The sequence below is a fragment of the Corythoichthys intestinalis genome, chromosome 19, assembly GCF_030265065.1.
Source record: "Corythoichthys intestinalis isolate RoL2023-P3 chromosome 19, ASM3026506v1, whole genome shotgun sequence".
NCBI classification, from domain to species: Eukaryota; Metazoa; Chordata; class Actinopteri; order Syngnathiformes; family Syngnathidae; genus Corythoichthys; species Corythoichthys intestinalis.
Genome location: NC_080413.1, coordinates 43842625 through 43859049, shown reverse-complemented (window position 1 = coordinate 43859049; position 16425 = coordinate 43842625).

Here is a 16425-nt window from a genome sequence, read left to right as displayed (position 1 = left end):
TCAACCAAACTTCACCCATTAGTGTATTGTATCACAATCTAGTAGTTACATGTGGAAATTTGGTTCTAGGACATTTGATTTGAGCGCAATCCTCAAACTTAGGTCAAAAAAGCCATTTAAGCCTTTTCACAGTGAGATCTATGCGATATGGCCGAGAAATGTAATTTTGATGTTAACTCCCAAACCGCTGCGCAGAAGTCAACCAAACTTCACCCAATAGTGTATTGTATCACAATCTAGTAGTTACATTTGAAAATTTTGTTCTAGGACATTTTGTTTGAGCGCAATCATCAAACTTAATTAAAAAAGTCATTTAAGCCTTTTCACAGTGAGATCTATGCGATATGGCCGAGAAATGTAATTTTGATGTTAACTCCCAAACCGCTGCGCAGAAGTCAACCAAACTTCACCCATTAGTGTATTGTATCACAATCTAGTAGTTACATGTGGAAATTTGGTTCTAGGACATTTGATTTGAGCGCAATCCTCAAACTTAGGTCAAAAAAGCCATTTAAGCCTTTTCACAGTGAGATCTATGCGATATGGCCGAGAAATGTAATTTTGATGTTAACTCCCAAACCGCTGCGCAGAAGTCAACCAAACTTCACCCAATAGTGTATTGTATCACATTCTAGTAGTTACATTTGAAAATTTCGTTCTAGGACATTTGGTTTGAGCGCAATCATTAAACTTAGGTCAAAAAAGCCATTTAAGCCTTTTCACAGTGAGATCTATGCGATATGGCCGAGAAATGTAATTTTGATGTTAACTCCCAAACCGCTGCGCAGAAGTCAACTAAACTTCACCCAATAGTGTATTGTATCACATTCTAGTAGTTACATTTGAAAATTTCGTTCTAGGACATTTGGTTTGAGCGCAATCATTAAACTTAATTAAAAAAGTCATTTAAGCCTTTTCACAGTGAGATCTATGCGATATGGCCGAGAAATGTAATTTTGATGTTAACTCCCAAACCGCTGCGCAGAAGTCAACCAAACTTCACCCATTAGTGTATTGTATCACAATCTAGTAATTACATGTGGAAATTTGGTTCTAGGACATTTGATTTGAGCGCAATCCTCAAACTTAGGTCAAAAAAGCCATTTAAGCCTTTTCACAGTGAGATCTATGCGATATGGCCGAGAAATGTAATTTTGATGTTAACTCCCAAACCGCTGCGCAGAAGTCAACCAAACTTCACCCAATAGTGTATTGTATCACAATCTAGTAGTTACATTTGAAAATTTTGTTCTAGGACATTTTGTTTGAACGCAATCATCAAACTTAATTAAAAAAGTCATTTAAGCCTTTTCACAGTGAGATCTATGCGATATGGCCGAGAAATGTAATTTTGATGTTAACTCCCAAACCGCTGCGCAGAAGTCAACCAAACTTCACCCATTAGTGTATTGTAATACAATCTAGTAGTTACATGTGGAAATTTGGTTATTGGACATTTGATTTGAGCGCAATCCTCAAACTTAGGTCAAAAAAGCCATTTAAGCCTTTTCACAGTGAGATCTATGCGATATGGCCGAGAAATGTAATTTTGATGTTAACTCCCAAACCGCTGCGCAGAAGTCAACCAAACTTCACCCATTAGTGTATTGTATCACAATCTAGTAGTTACATGTGGAAATTTGGTTCTAGGACATTTGATTTGAGCGCAATCCTCAAACTTAGGTCAAAAAAGCCATTTAAGCCTTTTCACAGTGAGATCTATGCGATATGGCCGAGAAATGTAATTTTGATGTTAACTCCCAAACCGCTGCGCAGAAGTCAACCAAACTTCACCCAATAGTGTATTGTATCACAATCTAGTAGTTACATTTGAAAATTTTGTTCTAGGACATTTTGTTTGAACGCAATCATCAAACTTAATTAAAAAAGTCATTTAAGCCTTTTCACAGTGAGATCTATGCGATATGGCAGAGAAATGTAATTTTGATGTTAACTCCCAAACCGCTGCGCAGAAGTCAACCAAACTTCACCCATTAGTGTATTGTATCACAATCTAGTAGTTACATGTGGAAATTTGGTTATTGGACATTTGATTTGAGCGCAATCCTCAAACTTAGGTCAAAAAAGCCATTTAAGCCTTTTCACAGTGAGATCTATGCGATATGGCCGAGAAATGTAATTTTGATGTTAACTCCCAAACCGCTGCGCAGAAGTCAACCAAACTTCACCCATTAGTGTATTGTATCACAATCTAGTAGTTACATGTGGAAATTTGGTTCTAGGACATTTGATTTGAGCGCAATCCTCAAACTTAGGTCAAAAAAGCCATTTAAGCCTTTTCACAGTGAGATCTATGCGATATGGCCGAGAAATGTAATTTTGATGTTAACTCCCAAACCGCTGCGCAGAAGTCAACCAAACTTCACCCAATAGTGTATTGTATCACAATCTAGTAGTTACATTTGAAAATTTTGTTCTAGGACATTTTGTTTGAGCGCAATCATCAAACTTAATTAAAAAAGTCATTTAAGCCTTTTCACAGTGAGATCTATGCGATATGGCCGAGAAATGTAATTTTGATGTTAACTCCCAAACCGCTGCGCAGAAGTCAACCAAACTTCACCCATTAGTGTATTGTATCACAATCTAGTAGTTACATGTGGAAATTTGGTTATAGGACATTTGATTTGAGCGCAATCCTCAAACTTAGGTCAAAAAAGCCATTTAAGCCTTTTCACAGTGAGATCTATGCGATATGGCCGAGAAATGTAATTTTGATGTTAACTCCCAAACCGCTGCGCAGAAGTCAACTAAACTTCACCCAATAGTGTATTGTATCACATTCTAGTAGTTACATTTGAAAATTTCGTTCTAGGACATTTGGTTTGAGCGCAATCATTAAACTTAATTAAAAAAGTCATTTAAGCCTTTTCACAGTGAGATCTATGCGATATGGCCGAGAAATGTAATTTTGATGTTAACTCCCAAACCGCTGCGCAGAAGTCAACCAAACTTCACCCATTAGTGTATTGTATCACAATCTAGTAATTACATGTGGAAATTTGGTTCTAGGACATTTGATTTGAGCGCAATCCTCAAACTTAGGTCAAAAAAGCCATTTAAGCCTTTTCACAGTGAGATCTATGCGATATGGCCGAGAAATGTAATTTTGATGTTAACTCCCAAACCGCTGCGCAGAAGTCAACCAAACTTCACCCAATAGTGTATTGTATCACAATCTAGTAGTTACATTTGAAAATTTTGTTCTAGGACATTTTGTTTGAACGCAATCATCAAACTTAATTAAAAAAGTCATTTAAGCCTTTTCACAGTGAGATCTATGCGATATGGCCGAGAAATGTAATTTTGATGTTAACTCCCAAACCGCTGCGCAGAAGTCAACCAAACTTCACCCATTAGTGTATTGTAATACAATCTAGTAGTTACATGTGGAAATTTGGTTATTGGACATTTGATTTGAGCGCAATCCTCAAACTTAGGTCAAAAAAGCCATTTAAGCCTTTTCACAGTGAGATCTATGCGATATGGCCGAGAAATGTAATTTTGATGTTAACTCCCAAACCGCTGCGCAGAAGTCAACCAAACTTCACCCATTAGTGTATTGTATCACAATCTAGTAGTTACATGTGGAAATTTGGTTCTAGGACATTTGATTTGAGCGCAATCCTCAAACTTAGGTCAAAAAAGCCATTTAAGCCTTTTCACAGTGAGATCTATGCGATATGGCCGAGAAATGTAATTTTGATGTTAACTCCCAAACCGCTGCGCAGAAGTCAACCAAACTTCACCCAATAGTGTATTGTATCACATTCTAGTAGTTACATTTGAAAATTTCGTTCTAGGACATTTGGTTTGAGCGCAATCATTAAACTTAGGTCAAAAAAGCCATTTAAGCCTTTTCACAGTGAGATCTATGCGATATGGCCGAGAAATGTAATTTTGATGTTAACTCCCAAACCGCTGCGCAGAAGTCAACTAAACTTCACCCAATAGTGTATTGTATCACATTCTAGTAGTTACATTTGAAAATTTCGTTCTAGGACATTTGGTTTGAGCGCAATCATTAAACTTAATTAAAAAAGTCATTTAAGCCTTTTCACAGTGAGATCTATGCGATATGGCCGAGAAATGTAATTTTGATGTTAACTCCCAAACCGCTGCGCAGAAGTCAACCAAACTTCACCCATTAGTGTATTGTATCACAATCTAGTAATTACATGTGGAAATTTGGTTCTAGGACATTTGATTTGAGCGCAATCCTCAAACTTAGGTCAAAAAAGCCATTTAAGCCTTTTCACAGTGAGATCTATGCGATATGGCCGAGAAATGTAATTTTGATGTTAACTCCCAAACCGCTGCGCAGAAGTCAACCAAACTTCACCCAATAGTGTATTGTATCACAATCTAGTAGTTACATTTGAAAATTTTGTTCTAGGACATTTTGTTTGAACGCAATCATCAAACTTAATTAAAAAAGTCATTTAAGCCTTTTCACAGTGAGATCTATGCGATATGGCCGAGAAATGTAATTTTGATGTTAACTCCCAAACCGCTGCGCAGAAGTCAACCAAACTTCACCCATTAGTGTATTGTAATACAATCTAGTAGTTACATGTGGAAATTTGGTTATTGGACATTTGATTTGAGCGCAATCCTCAAACTTAGGTCAAAAAAGCCATTTAAGCCTTTTCACAGTGAGATCTATGCGATATGGCCGAGAAATGTAATTTTGATGTTAACTCCCAAACCGCTGCGCAGAAGTCAACCAAACTTCACCCATTAGTGTATTGTATCACAATCTAGTAGTTACATGTGGAAATTTGGTTCTAGGACATTTGATTTGAGCGCAATCCTCAAACTTAGGTCAAAAAAGCCATTTAAGCCTTTTCACAGTGAGATCTATGCGATATGGCCGAGAAATGTAATTTTGATGTTAACTCCCAAACCGCTGCGCAGAAGTCAACCAAACTTCACCCAATAGTGTATTGTATCACAATCTAGTAGTTACATTTGAAAATTTTGTTCTAGGACATTTTGTTTGAACGCAATCATCAAACTTAATTAAAAAAGTCATTTAAGCCTTTTCACAGTGAGATCTATGCGATATGGCAGAGAAATGTAATTTTGATGTTAACTCCCAAACCGCTGCGCAGAAGTCAACCAAACTTCACCCATTAGTGTATTGTATCACAATCTAGTAGTTACATGTGGAAATTTGGTTATTGGACATTTGATTTGAGCGCAATCCTCAAACTTAGGTCAAAAAAGCCATTTAAGCCTTTTCACAGTGAGATCTATGCGATATGGCCGAGAAATGTAATTTTGATGTTAACTCCCAAACCGCTGCGCAGAAGTCAACCAAACTTCACCCATTAGTGTATTGTATCACAATCTAGTAGTTACATGTGGAAATTTGGTTCTAGGACATTTGATTTGAGCGCAATCCTCAAACTTAGGTCAAAAAAGCCATTTAAGCCTTTTCACAGTGAGATCTATGCGATATGGCCGAGAAATGTAATTTTGATGTTAACTCCCAAACCGCTGCGCAGAAGTCAACCAAACTTCACCCAATAGTGTATTGTATCACAATCTAGTAGTTACATTTGAAAATTTTGTTCTAGGACATTTTGTTTGAGCGCAATCATCAAACTTAATTAAAAAAGTCATTTAAGCCTTTTCACAGTGAGATCTATGCGATATGGCCGAGAAATGTAATTTTGATGTTAACTCCCAAACCGCTGCGCAGAAGTCAACCAAACTTCACCCATTAGTGTATTGTATCACAATCTAGTAGTTACATGTGGAAATTTGGTTATAGGACATTTGATTTGAGCGCAATCCTCAAACTTAGGTCAAAAAAGCCATTTAAGCCTTTTCACAGTGAGATCTATGCGATATGGCCGAGAAATGTAATTTTGATGTTAACTCCCAAACCGCTGCGCAGAAGTCAACTAAACTTCACCCAATAGTGTATTGTATCACATTCTAGTAGTTACATTTGAAAATTTCGTTCTAGGACATTTGGTTTGAGCGCAATCATTAAACTTAATTAAAAAAGTCATTTAAGCCTTTTCACAGTGAGATCTATGCGATATGGCCGAGAAATGTAATTTTGATGTTAACTCCCAAACCGCTGCGCAGAAGTCAACCAAACTTCACCCATTAGTGTATTGTATCACAATCTAGTAATTACATGTGGAAATTTGGTTCTAGGACATTTGATTTGAGCGCAATCCTCAAACTTAGGTCAAAAAAGCCATTTAAGCCTTTTCACAGTGAGATCTATGCGATATGGCCGAGAAATGTAATTTTGATGTTAACTCCCAAACCGCTGCGCAGAAGTCAACCAAACTTCACCCAATAGTGTATTGTATCACAATCTAGTAGTTACATTTGAAAATTTTGTTCTAGGACATTTTGTTTGAACGCAATCATCAAACTTAATTAAAAAAGTCATTTAAGCCTTTTCACAGTGAGATCTATGCGATATGGCCGAGAAATGTAATTTTGATGTTAACTCCCAAACCGCTGCGCAGAAGTCAACCAAACTTCACCCATTAGTGTATTGTAATACAATCTAGTAGTTACATGTGGAAATTTGGTTATTGGACATTTGATTTGAGCGCAATCCTCAAACTTAGGTCAAAAAAGCCATTTAAGCCTTTTCACAGTGAGATCTATGCGATATGGCCGAGAAATGTAATTTTGATGTTAACTCCCAAACCGCTGCGCAGAAGTCAACCAAACTTCACCCATTAGTGTATTGTATCACAATCTAGTAGTTACATGTGGAAATTTGGTTCTAGGACATTTGATTTGAGCGCAATCCTCAAACTTAGGTCAAAAAAGCCATTTAAGCCTTTTCACAGTGAGATCTATGCGATATGGCCGAGAAATGTAATTTTGATGTTAACTCCCAAACCGCTGCGCAGAAGTCAACCAAACTTCACCCAATAGTGTATTGTATCACAATCTAGTAGTTACATTTGAAAATTTTGTTCTAGGACATTTTGTTTGAACGCAATCATCAAACTTAATTAAAAAAGTCATTTAAGCCTTTTCACAGTGAGATCTATGCGATATGGCCGAGAAATGTAATTTTGATGTTAACTCCCAAACCGCTGCGCAGAAGTCAACCAAACTTCACCCATTAGTGTATTGTATCACAATCTAGTAGTTACATGTGGAAATTTGGTTATAGGACATTTGATTTGAGCGCAATCCTCAAACTTAGGTCAAAAAAGCCATTTAAGCCTTTTCACAGTGAGATCTATGCGATATGGCCGAGAAATGTAATTTTGATGTTAACTCCCAAGCCGCTGCGCAGAAGTCAACCAAACTTCACCCAATAGTGTATTTTATCACAATCTAGTAGTTACATTTGGAAATTTAGTTCTAGGACATTTGATTTGAGCGCAATCTTCAAACTTAATTAAAAAAAGTCATTTAAGCCTTTTCACAGTGAGATCTATGCGATATGGCCGAGAAATGTAATTTTGATGTTAACTCCCAAACCGCTGCGCAGAAGTCAACCAAACTTCACCCATTAGTGTATTGTATCACAATCTAGTAGTTACATGTGGAAATTTGGTTCTAGGACATTTGATTTGAGCGCAATCCTCAAACTTAGGTCAAAAAAGCCATTTAAGCCTTTTCACAGTGAGATCTATGCGATATGGCCGAGAAATGTAATTTTGATGTTAACTCCCAAACCGCTGCGCAGAAGTCAACCAAACTTCACCCAATAGTGTATTGTATCACAATCTAGTAGTTACATTTGAAAATTTTGTTCTAGGACATTTTGTTTGAGCGCAATCATCAAACTTAATTAAAAAAGTCATTTAAGCCTTTTCACAGTGAGATCTATGCGATATGGCCGAGAAATGTAATTTTGATGTTAACTCCCAAACCGCTGCGCAGAAGTCAACCAAACTTCACCCAATAGTGTATTGTATCACAATCTAGTAGTTACATTTGAAAATTTTGTTCTAGGACATTTTGTTTGAGCGCAATCCTCAAACTTAGGTCAAAAAAGCCATTTAAGCCTTTTCACAGTGAGATCTATGCGATATGGCCGAGAAATGTAATTTTGATGTTAACTCCCAAACCGCTGCGCAGAAGTCAACCAAACTTCACCCAATAGTGTATTGTATCACATTCTAGTAGTTACATTTGAAAATTTCGTTCTAGGACATTTGGTTTGAGCGCAATCATTAAACTTAGGTCAAAAAAGCCATTTAAGCCTTTTCACAGTGAGATCTATGCGTTATGGCCGAGAAATGTAATTTTGATGTTAACTCCCAAACCGCTGCGCAGAAGTAAACCAAACTTCACCCATTAGTGTATTGTATCACAATCTAGTAGTTACATGTGGACATTTGGTTCTAGGACATTTGATTTGAGCGCAATCCTCAAACTTAGGTCAAAAAAGCCATTTAAGCCTTTTCACAGTGAGATCTATGCGATATGGCCGAGAAATGTAATTTTGATGTTAACTCCCAAACCGCTGCGCAGAAGTCAACCAAACTTCACCCAATAGTGTATTGTATCACAATCTAGTAGTTACATTTGAAAATTTTGTTCTAGGACATTTTGTTTGAACGCAATCATCAAACTTAATTAAAAAAGTCATTTAAGCCTTTTCACAGTGAGATCTATGCGATATGGCCGAGAAATGTAATTTTGATGTTAACTCCCAAACCGCTGCGCAGAAGTCAACCAAACTTCACCCATTAGTGTATTGTATCACAATCTAGTAGTTACATGTGGAAATTTGGTTATAGGACATTTGATTTGAGCGCAATCCTCAAACTTAGGTCAAAAAAGCCATTTAAGCCTTTTCACAGTGAGATCTATGCGATATGGCCGAGAAATGTAATTTTGATGTTAACTCCCAAACCGCTGCGCAGAAGTCAACCAAACTTCACCCAATAGTGTATTTTATCACAATCTAGTAGTTACATTTGGAAATTTAGTTCTAGGACATTTGATTTGAGCGCAATCTTTAAACTTAATTAAAAAAAGTCATTTAAGCCTTTTCACAGTGAGATCTATGCGATATGGCCGAGAAATGTAATTTTGATGTTCACTCCCAAACCGCTGCGCAGAAGTCAACCAAACTTCAACCATTAGTGTATTGTATCACAATCTAGTAGTTACATGTGGAAATTTGGTTCTAGGACATTTGATTTGAGCGCAATCCTCAAACTTAGGTCAAAAAAGCCATTTAAGCCTTTTCACAGTGAGATCTATGCGATATGGCCGAGAAATGTAATTTTGATGTTAACTCCCAAACCGCTGCGCAGAAGTCAACCAAACTTCACCCAATAGTGTATTGTATCACAATCTAGTAGTTACATTTGAAAATTTTGTTCTAGGACATTTTGTTTGAGCGCAATCATCAAACTTAATTAAAAAAGTCATTTAAGCCTTTTCACAGTGAGATCTATGCGATATGGCCGAGAAATGTAATTTTGATGTTAACTCCCAAACCGCTGCGCAGAAGTCAACCAAACTTCAACCATTAGTGTATTGTATCACAATCTAGTAGTTACATGTGGAAATGTGGTTCTAGGACATTTGGTTTGAGCGCAATCTTTAAACTTAGGTCAAAAAAGCCATTTAAGCCTTTTCACAGTGAGATCTATGCGATATGGCCGAGAAATGTAATTTTGATGTTAACTCCCAAACCGCTGCGCAGAAGTCAACCAAACTTCACCCAATAGTGTATTGTATCACAATCTAGTAGTTACATTTGAAAATTTTGTTCTAGGACATTTTGTTTGAACGCAATCATCAAACTTAATTAAAAAAGTCATTTAAGCCTTTTCACAGAGAGATCTATGCGATATGGCCGAGAAATGTAATTTTGATGTTAACTCCCAAACCGCTGCGCAGAAGTCAACCAAACTTCACCCAATAGTGTATTGTATCACAATCTAGTAGTTACATTTGGAAATTTGGTTCTAGGACATTTGATTTGAGCGCAATCCTCAAACTTAGGTCAAAAAAGCCATTTAAGCCTTTTCACAGTGAGATCTATGCGATATGGCCGAGAAATGTAATTTTGATGTTAACTCCCAAACCGCTGCGCAGAAGTCAACCAAACTTCACCCAATAGTGTATTGTATCAAAATCTAGTAGTTACATTTGAAAATTTTGTTCTAGGACATTTTGTTTGAACGCAATCATCAAACTTAACTAAAAAAGTCATTTAAGCCTTTTCACAGTGAGATCTATGCGATATGGCCGAGAAATGTAATTTTGATGTTAACTCCCAAACCGCTGCGCAGAAGTCAACCAAACTTCACCCAATAGTGTATTGTATCAAAATCTAGTAGTTACATTTGAAAATTTTGTTCTAGGACATTTTGTTTGAACGCAATCATCAAACTTAGGTCAAAAAAGCCATTTAAGCCTTTTCACAGTGAGATCTATGCGATATGGCCGAGAAATGTAATTTTGATGTTAACTCCCAAACCGCTGCGCAGAAGTCAACCAAACTTCACCCAATAGTGTATTTTATCACAATCTAGTAGTTACATTTGGAAATTTAGTTCTAGGACATTTGATTTGAGCGCAATCTTCAAACTTAATTAAAAAAAGTCATTTAAGCCTTTTCACAGTGAGATCTATGCGATATGGCCGAGAAATGTAATTTTGATGTTCACTCCCAAACCGCTGCGCAGAAGTCAACCAAACTTCAACCATTAGTGTATTGTATCACAATCTAGTAGTTACATGTGGAAATTTGGTTCTAGGACATTTGATTTGAGCGCAATCCTCAAACTTAGGTCAAAAAAGCCATTTAAGCCTTTTCACAGTGAGATCTATGCGATATGGCCGAGAAATGTAATTTTGATGTTAACTCCCAAACCGCTGCGCAGAAGTCAACCAAACTTCACCCAATAGTGTATTGTATCACAATCTAGTAGTTACATTTGAAAATTTTGTTCTAGGACATTTTGTTTGAGCGCAATCATCAAACTTAATTAAAAAAGTCATTTAAGCCTTTTCACAGTGAGATCTATGCGATATGGCCGAGAAATGTAATTTTGATGTTAACTCCCAAACCGCTGCGCAGAAGTCAACCAAACTTCAACCATTAGTGTATTGTATCACAATCTAGTAGTTACATGTGGAAATTTGGTTCTAGGACATTTGGTTTGAGCGCAATCTTTAAACTTAGGTCAAAAAAGCCATTTAAGCCTTTTCACAGTGAGATCTATGCGATATGGCCGAGAAATGTAATTTTGATGTTAACTCCCAAACCGCTGCGCAGAAGTCAACCAAACTTCACCCAATAGTGTATTGTATCACAATCTAGTAGTTACATTTGAAAATTTTGTTCTAGGACATTTTGTTTGAACGCAATCATCAAACTTAGGTCAAAAAAGCCATTTAAGCCTTTTCACAGTGAGATCTATGCGATATGGCCGAGAAATGTAATTTTGATGTTAACTCCCAAACCGCTGCGCAGAAGTCAACCAAACTTCACCCAATAGTGTATTGTATCACAATCTAGTAGTTACATTTGAAAATTTTGTTCTAGGACATTTTGTTTGAACGCAATCATCAAACTTAATTAAAAAAGTCATTTAAGCCTTTTCACAGTGAGATCTATGCGATATGGCCGAGAAATGTAATTTTGATGTTAACTCCCAAACCGCTGCGCAGAAGTCAACCAAACTTCACCCATTAGTGTATTGTATCACAATCTAGTAGTTACATGTGGAAATTTGGTTATAGGACATTTGATTTGAGCGCAATCCTCAAACTTAGGTCAAAAAAGCCATTTAAGCCTTTTCACAGTGAGATCTATGCGATATGGCCGAGAAATGTAATTTTGATGTTAACTCCCAAACCGCTGCGCAGAAGTCAACCAAACTTCACCCAATAGTGTATTGTATCACAATCTAGTAGTTACATTTGAAAATTTTGTTCTAGGACATTTTGTTTGAGCGCAATCCTCAAACTTAGGTCAAAAAAGCCATTTAAGCCTTTTCACAGTGAGATCTATGCGATATGGCCGAGAAATGTAATTTTGATGTTAACTCCCAAACCGCTGCGCAGAAGTCAACCAAACTTCACCCAATAGTGTATTGTATCACATTCTAGTAGTTACATTTGAAAATTTCGTTCTAGGACATTTGGTTTGAGCGCAATCATTAAACTTAGGTCAAAAAAGCCATTTAAGCCTTTTCACAGTGAGATCTATGCGTTATGGCCGAGAAATGTAATTTTGATGTTAACTCCCAAACCGCTGCGCAGAAGTAAACCAAACTTCACCCATTAGTGTATTGTATCACAATCTAGTAGTTACATGTGGAAATTTGGTTATAGGACATTTGATTTGAGCGCAATCCTCAAACTTAGGTCAAAAAAGCCATTTAAGCCTTTTCACAGTGAGATCTATGCGATATGGCCGAGAAATGTAATTTTGATGTTAACTCCCAAACCGCTGCGCAGAAGTCAACTAAACTTCACCCAATAGTGTATTGTATCACATTCTAGTAGTTACATTTGAAAATTTCGTTCTAGGACATTTGGTTTGAGCGCAATCATTAAACTTAATTAAAAAAGTCATTTAAGCCTTTTCACAGTGAGATCTATGCGATATGGCCGAGAAATGTAATTTTGATGTTAACTCCCAAACCGCTGCGCAGAAGTCAACCAAACTTCACCCATTAGTGTATTGTATCACAATCTAGTAATTACATGTGGAAATTTGGTTCTAGGACATTTGATTTGAGCGCAATCCTCAAACTTAGGTCAAAAAAGCCATTTAAGCCTTTTCACAGTGAGATCTATGCGATATGGCCGAGAAATGTAATTTTGATGTTAACTCCCAAACCGCTGCGCAGAAGTCAACCAAACTTCACCCAATAGTGTATTGTATCACAATCTAGTAGTTACATTTGAAAATTTTGTTCTAGGACATTTTGTTTGAACGCAATCATCAAACTTAATTAAAAAAGTCATTTAAGCCTTTTCACAGTGAGATCTATGCGATATGGCCGAGAAATGTAATTTTGATGTTAACTCCCAAACCGCTGCGCAGAAGTCAACCAAACTTCACCCATTAGTGTATTGTAATACAATCTAGTAGTTACATGTGGAAATTTGGTTATTGGACATTTGATTTGAGCGCAATCCTCAAACTTAGGTCAAAAAAGCCATTTAAGCCTTTTCACAGTGAGATCTATGCGATATGGCCGAGAAATGTAATTTTGATGTTAACTCCCAAACCGCTGCGCAGAAGTCAACCAAACTTCACCCATTAGTGTATTGTATCACAATCTAGTAGTTACATGTGGAAATTTGGTTCTAGGACATTTGATTTGAGCGCAATCCTCAAACTTAGGTCAAAAAAGCCATTTAAGCCTTTTCACAGTGAGATCTATGCGATATGGCCGAGAAATGTAATTTTGATGTTAACTCCCAAACCGCTGCGCAGAAGTCAACCAAACTTCACCCAATAGTGTATTGTATCACAATCTAGTAGTTACATTTGAAAATTTTGTTCTAGGACATTTTGTTTGAACGCAATCATCAAACTTAATTAAAAAAGTCATTTAAGCCTTTTCACAGTGAGATCTATGCGATATGGCCGAGAAATGTAATTTTGATGTTAACTCCCAAACCGCTGCGCAGAAGTCAACCAAACTTCACCCATTAGTGTATTGTATCACAATCTAGTAGTTACATGTGGAAATTTGGTTATAGGACATTTGATTTGAGCGCAATCCTCAAACTTAGGTCAAAAAAGCCATTTAAGCCTTTTCACAGTGAGATCTATGCGATATGGCCGAGAAATGTAATTTTGATGTTAACTCCCAAGCCGCTGCGCAGAAGTCAACCAAACTTCACCCAATAGTGTATTTTATCACAATCTAGTAGTTACATTTGGAAATTTAGTTCTAGGACATTTGATTTGAGCGCAATCTTCAAACTTAATTAAAAAAAGTCATTTAAGCCTTTTCACAGTGAGATCTATGCGATATGGCCGAGAAATGTAATTTTGATGTTAACTCCCAAACCGCTGCGCAGAAGTCAACCAAACTTCACCCATTAGTGTATTGTATCACAATCTAGTAGTTACATGTGGAAATTTGGTTCTAGGACATTTGATTTGAGCGCAATCCTCAAACTTAGGTCAAAAAAGCCATTTAAGCCTTTTCACAGTGAGATCTATGCGATATGGCCGAGAAATGTAATTTTGATGTTAACTCCCAAACCGCTGCGCAGAAGTCAACCAAACTTCACCCAATAGTGTATTGTATCACAATCTAGTAGTTACATTTGAAAATTTTGTTCTAGGACATTTTGTTTGAGCGCAATCATCAAACTTAATTAAAAAAGTCATTTAAGCCTTTTCACAGTGAGATCTATGCGATATGGCCGAGAAATGTAATTTTGATGTTAACTCCCAAACCGCTGCGCAGAAGTCAACCAAACTTCACCCAATAGTGTATTGTATCACAATCTAGTAGTTACATTTGAAAATTTTGTTCTAGGACATTTTGTTTGAGCGCAATCCTCAAACTTAGGTCAAAAAAGCCATTTAAGCCTTTTCACAGTGAGATCTATGCGATATGGCCGAGAAATGTAATTTTGATGTTAACTCCCAAACCGCTGCGCAGAAGTCAACCAAACTTCACCCAATAGTGTATTGTATCACATTCTAGTAGTTACATTTGAAAATTTCGTTCTAGGACATTTGGTTTGAGCGCAATCATTAAACTTAGGTCAAAAAAGCCATTTAAGCCTTTTCACAGTGAGATCTATGCGTTATGGCCGAGAAATGTAATTTTGATGTTAACTCCCAAACCGCTGCGCAGAAGTAAACCAAACTTCACCCATTAGTGTATTGTATCACAATCTAGTAGTTACATGTGGACATTTGGTTCTAGGACATTTGATTTGAGCGCAATCCTCAAACTTAGGTCAAAAAAGCCATTTAAGCCTTTTCACAGTGAGATCTATGCGATATGGCCGAGAAATGTAATTTTGATGTTAACTCCCAAACCGCTGCGCAGAAGTCAACCAAACTTCACCCAATAGTGTATTGTATCACAATCTAGTAGTTACATTTGAAAATTTTGTTCTAGGACATTTTGTTTGAACGCAATCATCAAACTTAATTAAAAAAGTCATTTAAGCCTTTTCACAGTGAGATCTATGCGATATGGCCGAGAAATGTAATTTTGATGTTAACTCCCAAACCGCTGCGCAGAAGTCAACCAAACTTCACCCATTAGTGTATTGTATCACAATCTAGTAGTTACATGTGGAAATTTGGTTATAGGACATTTGATTTGAGCGCAATCCTCAAACTTAGGTCAAAAAAGCCATTTAAGCCTTTTCACAGTGAGATCTATGCGATATGGCCGAGAAATGTAATTTTGATGTTAACTCCCAAACCGCTGCGCAGAAGTCAACCAAACTTCACCCAATAGTGTATTTTATCACAATCTAGTAGTTACATTTGGAAATTTAGTTCTAGGACATTTGATTTGAGCGCAATCTTTAAACTTAATTTAAAAAAGTCATTTAAGCCTTTTCACAGTGAGATCTATGCGATATGGCCGAGAAATGTAATTTTGATGTTCACTCCCAAACCGCTGCGCAGAAGTCAACCAAACTTCAACCATTAGTGTATTGTATCACAATCTAGTAGTTACATGTGGAAATTTGGTTCTAGGACATTTGATTTGAGCGCAATCCTCAAACTTAGGTCAAAAAAGCCATTTAAGCCTTTTCACAGTGAGATCTATGCGATATGGCCGAGAAATGTAATTTTGATGTTAACTCCCAAACCGCTGCGCAGAAGTCAACCAAACTTCACCCAATAGTGTATTGTATCACAATCTAGTAGTTACATTTGAAAATTTTGTTCTAGGACATTTTGTTTGAGCGCAATCATCAAACTTAATTAAAAAAGTCATTTAAGCCTTTTCACAGTGAGATCTATGCGATATGGCCGAGAAATGTAATTTTGATGTTAACTCCCAAACCGCTGCGCAGAAGTCAACCAAACTTCAACCATTAGTGTATTGTATCACAATCTAGTAGTTACATGTGGAAATGTGGTTCTAGGACTTTTGGTTTGAGCGCAATCTTTAAACTTAGGTCAAAAAAGCCATTTAAGCCTTTTCACAGTGAGATCTATGCGATATGGCCGAGAAATGTAATTTTGATGTTAACTCCCAAACCGCTGCGCAGAAGTCAACCAAACTTCACCCAATAGTGTATTGTATCACAATCTAGTAGTTACATTTGAAAATTTTGTTCTAGGACATTTTGTTTGAACGCAATCATCAAACTTAATTAAAAAAGTCATTTAAGCCTTTTCACAGAGAGATCTATGCGATATGGCCGAGAAATGTAATTTTGATGTTAACTCCCAAACCGCTGCGCAGAAGTCAACCAAACTTCACCCAA